Genomic DNA, 13,639 nt, shown 5'->3' on the forward strand with positions numbered 1-13,639 from the left:
TAAAGTATGTTTCCATCCTTGCACATAGAAAGTGTTTATCAAGCTTTTGCTGTTTATTACTTAATAAAGTTCGCTGGTCCCCAAGACGGTTCTCACTTTTGACACCAATGGCAAGTTTGAGCATCCCCAGGACTACCCTCAGTTTCAATTATTCACTAGAACTCACAGAACTCAGAAAGGCTGTTACACTCATGATTGTAGTTTATTACAGTGAAAGACACTGATTAAAATTAACCAAAGAAGAGATGCACAGGGCAGAATCCAGGAGAGTTCCAGGTGCAAGCATGGTCCTCTCCCAGTGGTCATACCCCAGTATCTATGTCTCCTAGTAACTGTGTGTGGCAGTACACACAGGGTTGTCAGCCAGGGAAACTCAGGCAGCTTTGCTATCCAGAGTTTTTCTTGGGGCTCAGTCACACAGACGTGATTGACTGGCTGCATCATTGAACTTAGCTTCTCGCCCCTCCAGAAGTCAAGCTGATACTGCACGGCTATAAACTATATTGTTAGCATAGACTGTCTGGTGTGGCCCAAGGCATGAAGTAAACAAAAAAATACTCATCCAGCTGGACATTTCAAGGGCTTCGAGGTTGTCTCTCAGGAGCTGAAAAAAAAAAAGACAAACATTTCTTAGGGCAAAGTTAATCCTTGACTGCAAACCATTGATAATCAGACCTTTTTTTGCACTATCCATAAATAAGTAAAATAAGATTTCAAACCCACTTAATTAATTCTTCAGTGGAAAATCATGTTTTGAGCACTCACTCCCATCCCTGCACCCTGATGGGCAATGGAGAGGAAAAACTCCATAGGCCGGTACCTCCGTGGATGAATTAGTGGGAGAATCAGATGTTTACGCAAGTGATCACAGTACTCTCCACTAAGATATTCTAGGGGAGAAAATATGTGATTTCACTTGGAACTGTAGGGAAAAACCTAAATTATTTTGGGGGGGAGAGAATTTTATTTTGATGTCATTATCCTGAAAATTAGATCTATCTTGAAAAACGGCTTAACTCTGAGTTATTGTTCCTAGCCTATAAATGAGGGCTGATGACAATACTCCAGTGATTGATACAGGTGGTCACAACTTTTAAAGCTTCTCAGTGCGTTACTTCACCGATTCGAACCTCTCTAACTAATCAGCCCTGTGCTTCACTTCCCATGACTTTTGTCAGTTCCTTCAGAGGCTCTGCTGCAGAGCCCCGGCTTCTGCTGCTGGGCCGTGGCTCGGATAGAACAGGAAGGACAAGTATTTGTCATATGTTTGGAAGAAAGGGATTCTCACAAAGTACAAATAGGTGCTCACTTTTATATATTGACGATCTGGATCAAGGATCAGCAAACTCTTTCTGCGAAAGGCCACATGGTAAATGTTTTAGGCTTTGCAGGCCAGGTGGTCTCTGTTGCAATTACTCAACTCCGCTCTGGTAGTGTGAAAGCAGCTGTCTCAGCAATGCAGGGAGGAACGGGTGCAGCTGTGTCCTAAGAAAACTTGATTTCCCAAAATGTGACTGGCCAGGTTTGACTATGAGCTTCAGTTTGCAGACCCCTGATCTGGGTCACTCATTATCCCATGAGTGCTGTGGACTTACCTTATGCAGGCATGTTGAGGAGTGAAGAGGAGTTTTCTTACTTAATGCAGAAACATAAGTAGACCAGAGATTAAGAGTATGTGATCATCAGCTTACAATTCATTGTGCCAAAATGAAACAGACTTTAGGTTATGTGGGAGAAAAGAATGGCTAAGACAAATGCACCAAAGCTATCCTTTTGATCCAGTCTGCCAAGCTCTGCTCTTACTGCTACTGCCTTGTGCAACACCTGAGAAGCCTGAGGCTCTGGCTAGGCTTTCGGGAAAGAATGGAGGATTTGAGAGCTAAAGTTTATTGTTGTGATATAAAGGGGTTTTGGAGCTTCTGATTATAGGAGGGTACTTGAGGCTGTACCCATACAACATGAAGTAAAGTAGAAGATGGATCATTAATTTGGTCATCATAACAAGCCACATCGGATGTTAGAACCACTCCCATGTCTACCCGATATTCTTTGTCCTTCTTTCTGCCTTTCCAGTGGAGAGTCGATTTTACTGGGGGAAGCAAAGTACCCAAATAAAAAGGAATTGGATCTCCCAAGCTGCCCTTTCAACAGGAAGTGACTCATGTGAGCAAATCTGGCCATTGGGAAGTGAGCAGAATTCTACTAGCAGAGCTTCTAGGAATGCTAGTTTCCTTGTTAAAAAGAGACAGGCGTAGCTGGCATAAAAATGGGTCCTGTGCGCTTCCTTCTTCCTGCAAGGAACACAGATAGGATATCCACAGATGAAGCGACTATCCTGTAGTCATGAAAATCGAACGCCAAGGAAGAAGGAGCAGAAGACTACAAGTAACCCCAATCTTTGATGCTTTCCTTAAATGTCTGTGATGCTTTTTTCTGGACTTCTAGTTTATTTGCGAAACAATTTTATTGCTTGATTCACTGTTGGGTTTCTGTTTAGTTTAGTCACACACACCTTGATGGGATTCACTGGCTTCAGACTTCTCAAAGCCATGAAAATCAGGTCATACAAAGTACAAAGTCGTGACTTGGCTTTGTGAACTGTAGACAGTAGAGTTAAAAGCAAGACAGTACTGAACTAATCAGAGCTCTGGCTCAGGCCCTGCTACTCTTCTTCATCTCATTAGCTGCAGTTTTAGGAATCCTAGTGGCTACTGAGAAAGGCATTTATGATGGTGCAGCGTGGTCCCATTAAAGAGTCTGGTAAGCTGAACCCGATCAAGGCTCCATATGTTTAATACAGGCAGTTTCACAAAAACTCAGCAAAAAAAAAAAAGGCAGAAAATCTCAGCATTTGTGAATTAGTACATGGCCCCAAGAGTGTTCCCACATTTTTACTGTTATCTATAAAGTTCCTCAAGTTAACCATTTTATATAAAAGGAAAACATTTTTTTAAAAGTTCTAATTATCCATTCCTTGTTCTCTACCCAGCTTTATAAATAAATTCTATTGAAACCATGTTTATGATGAGCAACTCTTTAAAAATTTGCTCTTAAAAGCCTTTGCCATTAATATTTCAGTTAATTAAAAATGCATTATGCCTTAATCCTTAGTAAATGCACAACAGAATAAAACAGCATATAATATTGAAGTTGGTAGTTTCTTTGGAATTAGCTGGTTGGGTTTACAACTGATGGTTTATTAATGTAAACCTAGTGGGGGGTAAGCCAGAGAACATTTCATGTTCTGATGTTTGCAAAAGAGATCAAATTTACAAGGGCATTATTTTTTCCTACTGAATTCCTAAATGTTACTATTAAAAGACATAGAATATGTGTAATACAAACATGTGTATCCCAAGGGGCAGTTCAAAAAGACTGCTAAACATGGAACGTTTGTGGAGGAATCCAAAGTCAAATTAATATCCCAGAGTTTGGATACTCATTTGGATTTTGGAAATGTTTTTCTCAGATTCAAAAGGAGTTTTGGTGTGGGTCCCCATTATGGAAAACATGCATAAATTTATTTAAAAGACCAAAGCAAAAGGGAATTCACAGTTTGAAATATGGATAATTATGCTATAATTAAAGGACTAGCTTGTTTTTGTTTTAAAATTATTGTCTTCAGAGTTTCCACCTACCCCCTAGTGCTATCCAGGGATTCAAAAGTTTAGGAAGTATTTTCTTCATAGTCCTAACAGTTTTTCTCTTCTTTTCAGATGCAACACAATTCAATGACATATTTTCCACCCTGTTTTCAATACAATACAACAATGGAAACCTTCCTACCCCTTGCCTTATTATGATTCTCTACTTTATAGAGTATATCTAAATAAGGCCACAGAGTCAATGAAATTGACTAAGGAAAGTTTTGGTTGGTGACCTAAGTAAACGAATGAGTTCTCCATACAATAGAATCATTATAAAAAATAATTCATCCAAGAAATTTTTCCTAACCATTCCTGTGTGTTGGGTCCAGTGGCTATCCATTGAGGATCCAATATGACTCCAGAGACTACACAGCCATAGTTCGATAAAGATTCCAAAACTCTTCATTAGTCTTGCAACACACGGTAAGAAGCACAACAGATCTTCAGCCGAGGTTCAACCCTTAAGTCACTTCTTCCTGCATTTTATTAAACTACCAAAAGAAACAAGCAAAACCATGCAGTTGTGCAAAAAAGGAGTAGGGACTTTATTCACAATGTCTAAAAATTCTGGGTAATACATTCCAGCCAATAAACATGTATTTTAACTTCTCCCATGATCATAAAGAAATGGAATTATATATTCAAATATAAAAACTAGTTTTGAGAATAAAATATCCAAGATTCAAGAGTGTTTGGACCATAGACAATTATGGTAGCAACTGAATTTTGGATTCATGTTCCCATACTGCTTTCTTTCTTCTACATGTATGTGTACATTGTATAATTATATATACTCAAATCATACAGTGATTCTTTATGAGATTTAGTGTTCTATTAAATGCCCATGCAAGTAAATTATACCTAGAATAAATAGTTTACATATTCATTCTTTTGACATAAATGTTGGAAGAGTTTCTTTTTGGAGAACTAAACCAAAAGTGTAAAATGTATAATTTTGTGTTTGCAATTCCTGAAATGTATTTGATCTAATGTACTATGGACTGTCTCCTTTAGCTGTTCAAACTTGAGTACCTGAACATACTACATAAGCAAAAAGTCTTATGATTACGTATAGGAGAATATACTTGAGAGATTAAATTAAATATAACTAAAACAATGTTAGCCTGACACCTATTTAATGGTATGCATAATCATCTTTGTACTGTATAGTAGTGCATATAAAGGACAGTAATTCATATTACTTTTTAAAAGATTTTATTTATTTATCTTTAGAGGGGAAGGGAAGGAGAGAGGGAGAGAAATATCAATGTATGGTTGCCTCTCATGAGTCCCCTGCTGGGAACTGGCCTGCAACCCAGGCATGTGCCCTGACTGGGAATCGAACTGCAATCCCTTGGTTCGCAGGCCCGAGCTCAATCCATTGAGCCACACCAGCCAGGGCTCATATTACTTTTAAAAAGCCAAACCTAGCTAGCATTTGGGAATGAACTGAGAAAACAGAAATCTAAGTGGTGCTGGGAGCTTTCCTTAGGTTCCTCTGACCATCTGTAGACTCAATTCCCAGTGGAGTCCACATTCTCCCTGCTCTTGGCTGAGCAACCAGGGAGACGGCAGTCCCTCATTGCTAGTTAGAGGGTTCCTTTCTCTCCACTAACTGCAAAGAGAGACAAAACAAGAAGTGAAGAAATGAATGTGGGGAAAGCATTGAGACAAAGGAAATGAAATTAAAACAAGAAAACAAGGGAAAATAGCAAAGACACTAAAATAGGCCAGTTCTGGATTATGCGTAGTGAGAGAAGGTGTCCTTGGTGAGAGTGTACACAGGTATCTGCTTGAGTGAAATTATTTTTGCCTCTGACCTTGATCCTTTTTGTATAACTACTATGTGTTCCCATTAGATTACTTCAATAATATAAAAATAATCTGAATTTAAATCATTTTTAAAGCTGATTTTTAGCTTTCCTGCATTTTCAGAATAGTGTTGTTCTCCTATCAGTTGCAGATTGGGTTTTTAAAGCTATGTAAAGTAGCCTGTTCTGTCCTGCCAACATTAAAAAAAACCTAAATCAGAAAACCCATTTCAAATATTTCACATGTTATGCTGGTAGATCTGATGATAATTCTAGGTTCAGAAACATAAATGTTTAATAAACATGCGTTGATAGAATGATATAATCTTTACCATTTATCAAATTTTCTTTAAAAAAACAACACTGGTGATTTACACTATAGTGTTAATATTAAAAATAAGGCATCAGCAAAGTAATTACAAGTTGAAAATAATAATAAGAACTCATTCAGAATGAAATTAGGAAGGATCAAATTGTGAGAGATGAGATGAGTCATTGGTAACAGTCCCAAAGTGAGTCAGTAAATGCAAGACTAACAAAGCATGCAAAGTGCAATCAAGGTGACCTCCAGCGCGCTGCACTAAATAGAGCGCTTGTAACTAAGGACGCTAAAACCACAGTAATTGCACTGCATTCTATTAGAGAAAGAACAAGCTGGTATGGCATATTCAATGCACTGAATGCGGCAAAACTCTATGTCCTAATAAAGGTGAAGTTCCTGCAAAGCCTTTCCACTGATTCTCTTCAGTTCCCTGCAGGCATCTCCAGAGATATTTTTGTTTGAAAGGTGTGTCACAGGTGCCCTTTCTGTTTGGCATTTTTAAGTCTCAGTTTCTCCAAAGAGTGGCCCTTTATTCATTCTGGACTTCATTTTCCCATCTGTAAAACGGGAGCACAGAGCTGTAATCACTACGACTGGTTAGCCGCAGAGGTGCTAACTCTCTCTCTTCTTTGCTGGACTCATAAAGCTACCTCCTTTTATTACGGCCAAGTTTTCTTTGACCCTAGTGTCTGTCTATTTTACACACATCTCATTAATCCATAGCAAAAGTAGTTGTTGAATACTGTGTGAGTACTTGCAATGTGCCAAGGAGCCCTTAATCTGCTTTATTTCATTTAATCTCAATAAACCAATGACATTGTTTCATAACAATAAACATTCATCTAAATCATCCCCTACAATGTATCACAATAACAGTCCATATTCTTAAATGTCCAACTGTTCACTACTTAATCTGTTTTCAATATTATAATATTAAAACAATAAATATTGATATATACAAGGTGGGGCAAAAGTGGGTATACAGTTGTGAGTAGGTGAAACAGTTTATTCTTATATTATTTTTAAATTAATTATTGTATTATTTTCTATGTAAACAACTGTGAATCTTCTTATGCTCCACCTTGTATGTGTAAAAATGTGATAATAAACATTACATATCATTCGTTCATTCGTCCATCCAACAAATATTTACTGAGTGCCTGCCATGTGCCGGGCATGAGAGTTATGAAGTTGGTTAAGCGAATTTTGTCCCTTGGGTTCATGGATCTTAGTGCACTGGAAAATATAAGAAGTAAACAGACAATTCTATTACAGAGTGAGTACATAACTGGAGCACAAAAAAAAGGCTTTTTGGAGTGGAGCCCTGGAAGATGAGCAACAGCTGGTAGAAATATGTGGCAGAAGGTTCCTAGAGAGGAGAAAGGGAGGGAGTTCTACAACAGAGCTAACGTGTTTTATGAAGTGCAAGTTGCAATCCATTTGTCAGTTATGAAACTAGTTTCGTGGGTCATGGCCAGTATTTCATGTACAATGAAGTAGAATAAAATGGAATGGAAAATATCAGTGTGTATCACTGTGGAAAGGATAAATTTTGTTTTAAAAAACGTTTGTTTCATTATGTGTGTGAACCAAGTCAAAAAAATTTTTAAGAAACACTGAGCAAGAATGTCAAGGGTATGTAGAGAAGGCAGCTTAGGAAGTGTCGATGGTAAGATCTGAAATAAATGTTCATTAAGAGCCACTGAAGAGTAATTCAGGAAATAAGGTGATCAACTTTGTGTTTTGAAAAGAAAGCTCTAGAAAAAAAAAAAAGATTAAAGAAGAGCCAGGAGACTAGGGACTCAGGTGGCTATTGCAGTAATGCATTAAAGATGAAGATAGTTTGGACTAGGAGAATAGTAATGGAGGTGAAATGAAAGCCCAGTAAAGTTTAGCCCTCAATACATAAAGGTGCTGATCTGGACTGTGGCATAATTCCCTGCAACATTAAACAGTAGGGTCACCTGGAAGGCAGAGAAGGCAGAAGGATTGATCTGCACTTGGTTCACTAGTAGGTACAATGGGATGGCACCAGAACTTGTGACTAAGAGAATGATAGATATGTTAGACAGTGAAATCTAACCTGGATAAAAAAAAGTACATGAAATGCAGAAATTGATTTTTAAAAATAATGAGATTAAGACACCCACCAGAATGGCTAAATTAGCAATTCCCAAATGTCGGTGAAGACATGGAACAAGTGAACTCTCAAATGCTACTGATGGAACTAAGAATTGGCTAACAGTATCTACTAAATCTCATCATATATAAATCCGATGATCCAGCTGTTCCACTCCTTGGTATTCAAATGCATCTGTCCAAAAAGACTTCAGCAGGAGTGTTCATATCAGCCTTATCCATTATAATAAAACACCGAGAGCAATCTAAGGTCCATCAATATTAGAATAAATATATTGTGATGTTCACACATGAAAATATTATATTGTCTCTTTAAAAGTGAGTTAATCTCCTAAGCATACTACAGTAGGAAAGAAGCAGACGCAAAAGAGGGCATGCTGCATAATTTCATTTGTAGGAAGGCCGACACAGATAAAGCTAATCAGAGGAAAATGAAAACAGTCGTTGCCATTGATTAAAGGCCAGTGATGGGCTGGTAGAGACTCTAAGGGCTTCTAGGAGTGAAACTGTTCTTTCTTTAAAGAATTTTTATTTGTCGGTGTTAGAGAGAGGGGGGAGGAGAGAAAGAGGATATTTGCCATTCGACTTATTCTTCTGTGTAGAAATATGTATAACCTTAAAAAGTTTATAGTGGTAGTGTCTACATATGCTTTTTATGTGCCTTTATGTGCCCTGACCAAGGATCAAACCTGCAACCGTGGCATATTGGGAGGACACTCTAACCAGCTGAGCACCTACCTGGCCAGGCCCGGAAAATGTTCTGTTTCTCCATCTGGGACGTGATTACACAAGTGTAATAAAAGTGTGTTCATTGTGTGTGTTCACTGTGTGAAAAGGAATCAGGCTTTACATTGATGATTTTTTATTGTGAAATATGTTTTACTTAAGTTTTTTAAAAGGTAGAAAATCAACAGAGATTAATTATTGTTTTAGAATAAATTCTAGCTTAAGTACAATTTCCAGTGCCACAGACAGACACCTCCACTGTCCAAAGCTGACTTTCTCATACACTTCTCAGCTCAAGGGCTGGTAGTCCAGGCATGACCTCTTTTATATTTCACTTATGTTACTTTTATTCTCTTTATTCTCCATCTTTCTCCCTCCCAGGTACTCATCCTCGTGTATTTACTATATATTCTTTTAATTCACTGTCGATTCTTCTGTGTAGAAATATGTATAACCTTAAAAAGTTTATAGTGGTAGTGTCTACATATGCTTTTAACATGTAGACAAATACATATTGTGTGTATATATATCCATGTATATAAACAGCACTGTGCTAATTGTACTCATTTTGCTTCTTATATATTAGCCTTAAATACTGTGATTGAGAGGTATATTCATGCTATATGAAAATACAGCTAATTTACTATCATTGCTGTCTGGTGTTCTGCTGTGTGCATGCTCTTCACTCATTCTTCAGGCTAATGATGAATGTGTGGGTCGTCTCCTGCTCCTTGCTACTGCACACTGTACAGGTCTCCTTACAGATCTGTGTGAGAGTTAGTTAAAAACATTTCACAGGCTTTTCATCTTTAGCCTAAGTTTTTTTTCCAGGAAAATTTAATTACATTCCCCTCAGGTTTTATAATTAAAATTTTTTTCTCACAGTTTGATAAGCAAAAAATTCTCAGTACAATCTTTTTTATTTTATTACATTTACTAGGGTGACATTAGTTAATAACATAGTTTTCCGGTGTACATTTTGGTGATACATGAATTGTATATTGTATTATGTGCCCACCATCACCATATGTTTGGCCCTCTTTAGCCTTTACTGCCCTCCACCACCCTGGCCTCTGGTCACCACCGCACTATTGTCTGTGTCTGAGTTTCAGTTTTATCTTCTACATATGGGTGAAATCATATTGGTCTAAGATTTTTCTGACTGAGTTATTTCATTTAGGCTAATATTCTCAAGGTTCATCCATGTTGGTGTGAATGGTAGTATTTCATTTTTTATGGCTGAGTAGTATTCCAATGTGTATATGTATCGTATCTTCTCCATCCAATCATCTGTTGAGGGACATTTTAGTTGTTTCCATGTCTTGGCCACCAGTAATAATGCTGCAATGAACATAGTGCTGCACATATCTTTGCAAATAAATGTTTCCAAATTTTTCAGGTAGATACCCAGAAGAGCAATTGCTGGGTCACATGGCCACTCTATTCTTAATTTTCTGAGAAACTTCCATATGTTTTTCCATAGTGGTTACATCAGTTTATATTCCCATCAGCAGTGAATGAGGGTTTCTTTTTTCTCCAGAACCTTTTCAACATTTATTATTACTTGTCTTATTGATAATAGCCATACAAACAGCTATGAGGTGGTATCTCATTATAGTGTTGATTTGCATATCCCTAATAGCTAATGGAGTTGAGCATCTTTTTATATATCTGTTGACCATTGTGTGTCTTCTTGGGAGAAATGTCTGTTGAGATCCTCTGCCCATTCTTTAATTGGATCGCTTATTTGTTTGGTGTTGAGTTGTATGAGTTTTTTTGATATTTTGGATATTAACAGTAAAATTGTCACTTTTAACAGATGACATGATTCTTTATGTAGAAAGCCATAAAGACCCCACCAAAAAACTATTTGAAACAATAAACAGATCAACATAGTTAAACTATCCATATTATTCAAAGCAATATACTGATATATATAATGCAATTCCCATCAAAATCCCAATGACATTTAAGAAAAAAATCATCAAATTTGTATGGAACCACAAAAGACCCTGAATAGCCAAAACAACCATGAGAAAAAAAGAGAATGAAGCTAGAGGTATCACACGGCCTGTCTTCAAATTATACTACAGAGCTATGATAATCAAAACAGCATGGTACTGGCAGAAAAACAGACAGACAGACCAATGGAACAGAACTGAGAGGCCAAAAATAAAACCACATGTATATGGGCAAGTAATTTTAACAAAGGAGCCAAAAACACACAATGAAGAAAAGAAAGTCTCTTCGATAAATGGTGCTGAGAGAATCAGAGAGCCACAAGCAAAAGAATAAAACTAAACTATAGTTTGTCTCCATGTACAAAAATTAATTCAAAATGGATCAAAGACTTAAATAAAATATCTGAAACAAATTACATACAAGAAAACATTGGTACTAAACTTAGGGACCCTAATCTTAGAGAAGATTTTATGAATTTGCCCCCAAAGACAAGGGAAGTAAAGGCAAAAATAAATGAATAGGACTATTTCAAACTAAAAAGCTCTACACAGCAAAAGAAACTGTCAACAAAACAAAAAGTGAACCAACCAAATAGGAGAAAATATTTGCAAACAACAGCTCCAATGAGGAGTTAATATCAATATAGTCTAAATTTACATTTTAAAATAATTAGTAAGTTTCAACTTTTTAATATGTTGCTTGTTCATTTGTATTCTTTTTAGTCAACCTCTTATTCATGCCTCTAATTCATTTTTATGGTACTTTTAATTTATTTTTTCCTCTTAACAAATTCATATATTAGCAAAATTTACCTGTGGTCATATATTGCCGATCTTTTTCTCATTTTCTCACTAGTTTTTTAAACTGGCTTATATGGTGCTGCTGGTGGAGATAGGGGTAGTTTATTTGTCTGTTGTTTGGTTTAGGCCTTATGTCTGTCTTTCTATGATTTTCGTCTTGAGGCAATGCGCAAGAAGAGGTCAAAGATCTTCTAAGTATATGAACATGAAGAGGTAGAAGTATGGGAGAGGGAAAGTGGGGTCAAGAGGAACATTGATTCTAACCAGGCACACCAAGGGAGAAAGGAACCAACCAAGTGATGTTTGGTGTCGGAGCCTGTGGGGAACACTTAAAATAAACTAAAATAGTTCTCACTTATGCAGCATATACACTAAAACTGGAATGATGCCGAAGAGATTAGCATGGCCATGTGCAAGGGTGACATGCAAATTCATGAAACATTCCATATTTTTGGAAATAAAAAAGTACTTGAACCACAGTAACAATTCAAAAAATGGCAACACTTGTTATGACAAGAAAGAAAAGATAAACCAAAATATATCCAGGACCACTGGGCTGATATCTTCTAAAACGTGTCACATGGTAAAGAAAGCAATGGTTGTTCTCTGGTCAGCATAATTGGTGAGAAAAATAGTCACCTTTTTTTAGATACTTTATTTATTTATTTATTTATTTATTTATTTATGATGCTTTTACTTTTTATTTTTTTTTAAAAGATTTTATTCATTTATCTCTAGAGGGGAAGGGAAGGAGAGAGGAAGAGAAACATCAGTGTGTGGTTGCCTTTCATGTGTCCCCCGCTGGGAACTGGCCTGCAACCCAGGCATGTGCCTTGATTGGGAATCGAACCACGATCTTTTGGTTCACAGGCCCGCACTCCATCCACTGAGCTACACCAGCCAGGGCTAGATACTTTATTTAGAAATTTAAATCCAAAATAGATATCCAAAACCATAGAGTAAGATAAAAAGTATAGGTAAAGAAATTGTGGAAAAGGGAAAATTAGAGTTGGATGAATAAGATGAAAAACCAGGGATAACATTATTATACAAAGTGATATCTAAAAGTTCAGTACAAGTTGTGAAACATTGAGCTACCTAGTAACAAAATCAAAAAGAGTAAAACCCTTTTATGAAAGTTGTTCATGGAAATTACAATCATTCCAGATACTGACTTCTGAGAGGAATTTCTCCACTGAGTAACCCATAAGAGAATATAAAGAGAACAGTACCCCATAACATAGTTGGTAAGTCCCTCAAAAATATGTAAATGGTGAATAATGTATGCCCTCCATGTAGGCCGCCCAGGAAAGTACATGATATTTTGATACCCACTGATTCTCATACAGAGAGACTGAATGTATCTCCCCTTTTGATTAGCAAATGCTATTAGATAAGGGAAGACAGATGTTATGAATGTTCATATGTGGTTCAAAATCCATGAGGCCATTTTTGGTTGTTCTGAGTTCCTGTAGCCAAACATTTGATGTTGTAGGGAAGGCTTGGATACAAATCTTGTAGCAAAAGAGGACTTTCGCACTAAACTCTGCAGTTCCTCGCTGTCTTTTTATTCCTACCCGACACAAACCATCCTTTTTATAACTCTGCAGGGTACTTAATGAACAACATTTTATTGTGATGAGGATTTGAACTACACAGTTGATTTGCTACCCACCCAACTACTTTTCCTTCTATAAAGACTGGTTTTGTGTGTGTTTTCAAATAGGTCGATTGAGCAATAAGGGTGATGAGGAGGGTAGCTTAGAGGCATAGACTTAACAGGAACAAAAGGGAGGAGGCAGCCCGTTTTTATGTCTCTTATTTTCATCCGGGTGTTCTCACAGACACAGAAGTGGAGCACAGACACACTTCATGGAACACAGTCAGCCTGGGCAAAGACCGTCCTGTATTTGGAATTCGCTTTGGAAGCAGAACAGAGGTGTGTTTTTCATTATGCCACATTGGGTTTTTGCATTGGAGAGTATAATTACCAAACCCAGCCCTCAAACCACTGCAAAAACATCACATGCTTCTTACACACATTTTTTTCCTTCAAACTAGCACTCAAGTGCCCACTGAGGGCCCTGCCCACAGTAGGGTTAGTTTAAAATTCTTTTCAAACACAGTTGTAACATGGCTCTCATCCACCAAACAAGTATTATCAGCAGTTAAATCACAGGATTATTCTTACATTACAGATAAGTAGGTACATTTAATCTATGATAGTTATTA

The 13,639-nt window shown here is 37.1% G+C and overlaps 1 non-coding gene across 1 annotated transcript; it reads left to right on the top strand.

Annotated features, from left to right (window-relative positions):
- The first annotated feature begins 11,754 nt into the window (after window positions 1-11,754).
- On the top strand, window positions 11,755-11,860 carry LOC118986017 (U6 spliceosomal RNA). The gene has a single exon (XR_005066257.1). It is a non-coding gene; the product is annotated as a U6 spliceosomal RNA (small nuclear RNA).
- Window positions 11,861-13,639: the final 1,779 nt, after the last annotated feature.

Source organism: Sturnira hondurensis, unplaced genomic scaffold (assembly GCF_014824575.4).
Source record: "Sturnira hondurensis isolate 20B ecotype Veracruz unplaced genomic scaffold, ASM1482457v3 Scaffold0004136, whole genome shotgun sequence".
Lineage (NCBI taxonomy): Eukaryota > Metazoa > Chordata > Mammalia > Chiroptera > Phyllostomidae > Sturnira > Sturnira hondurensis.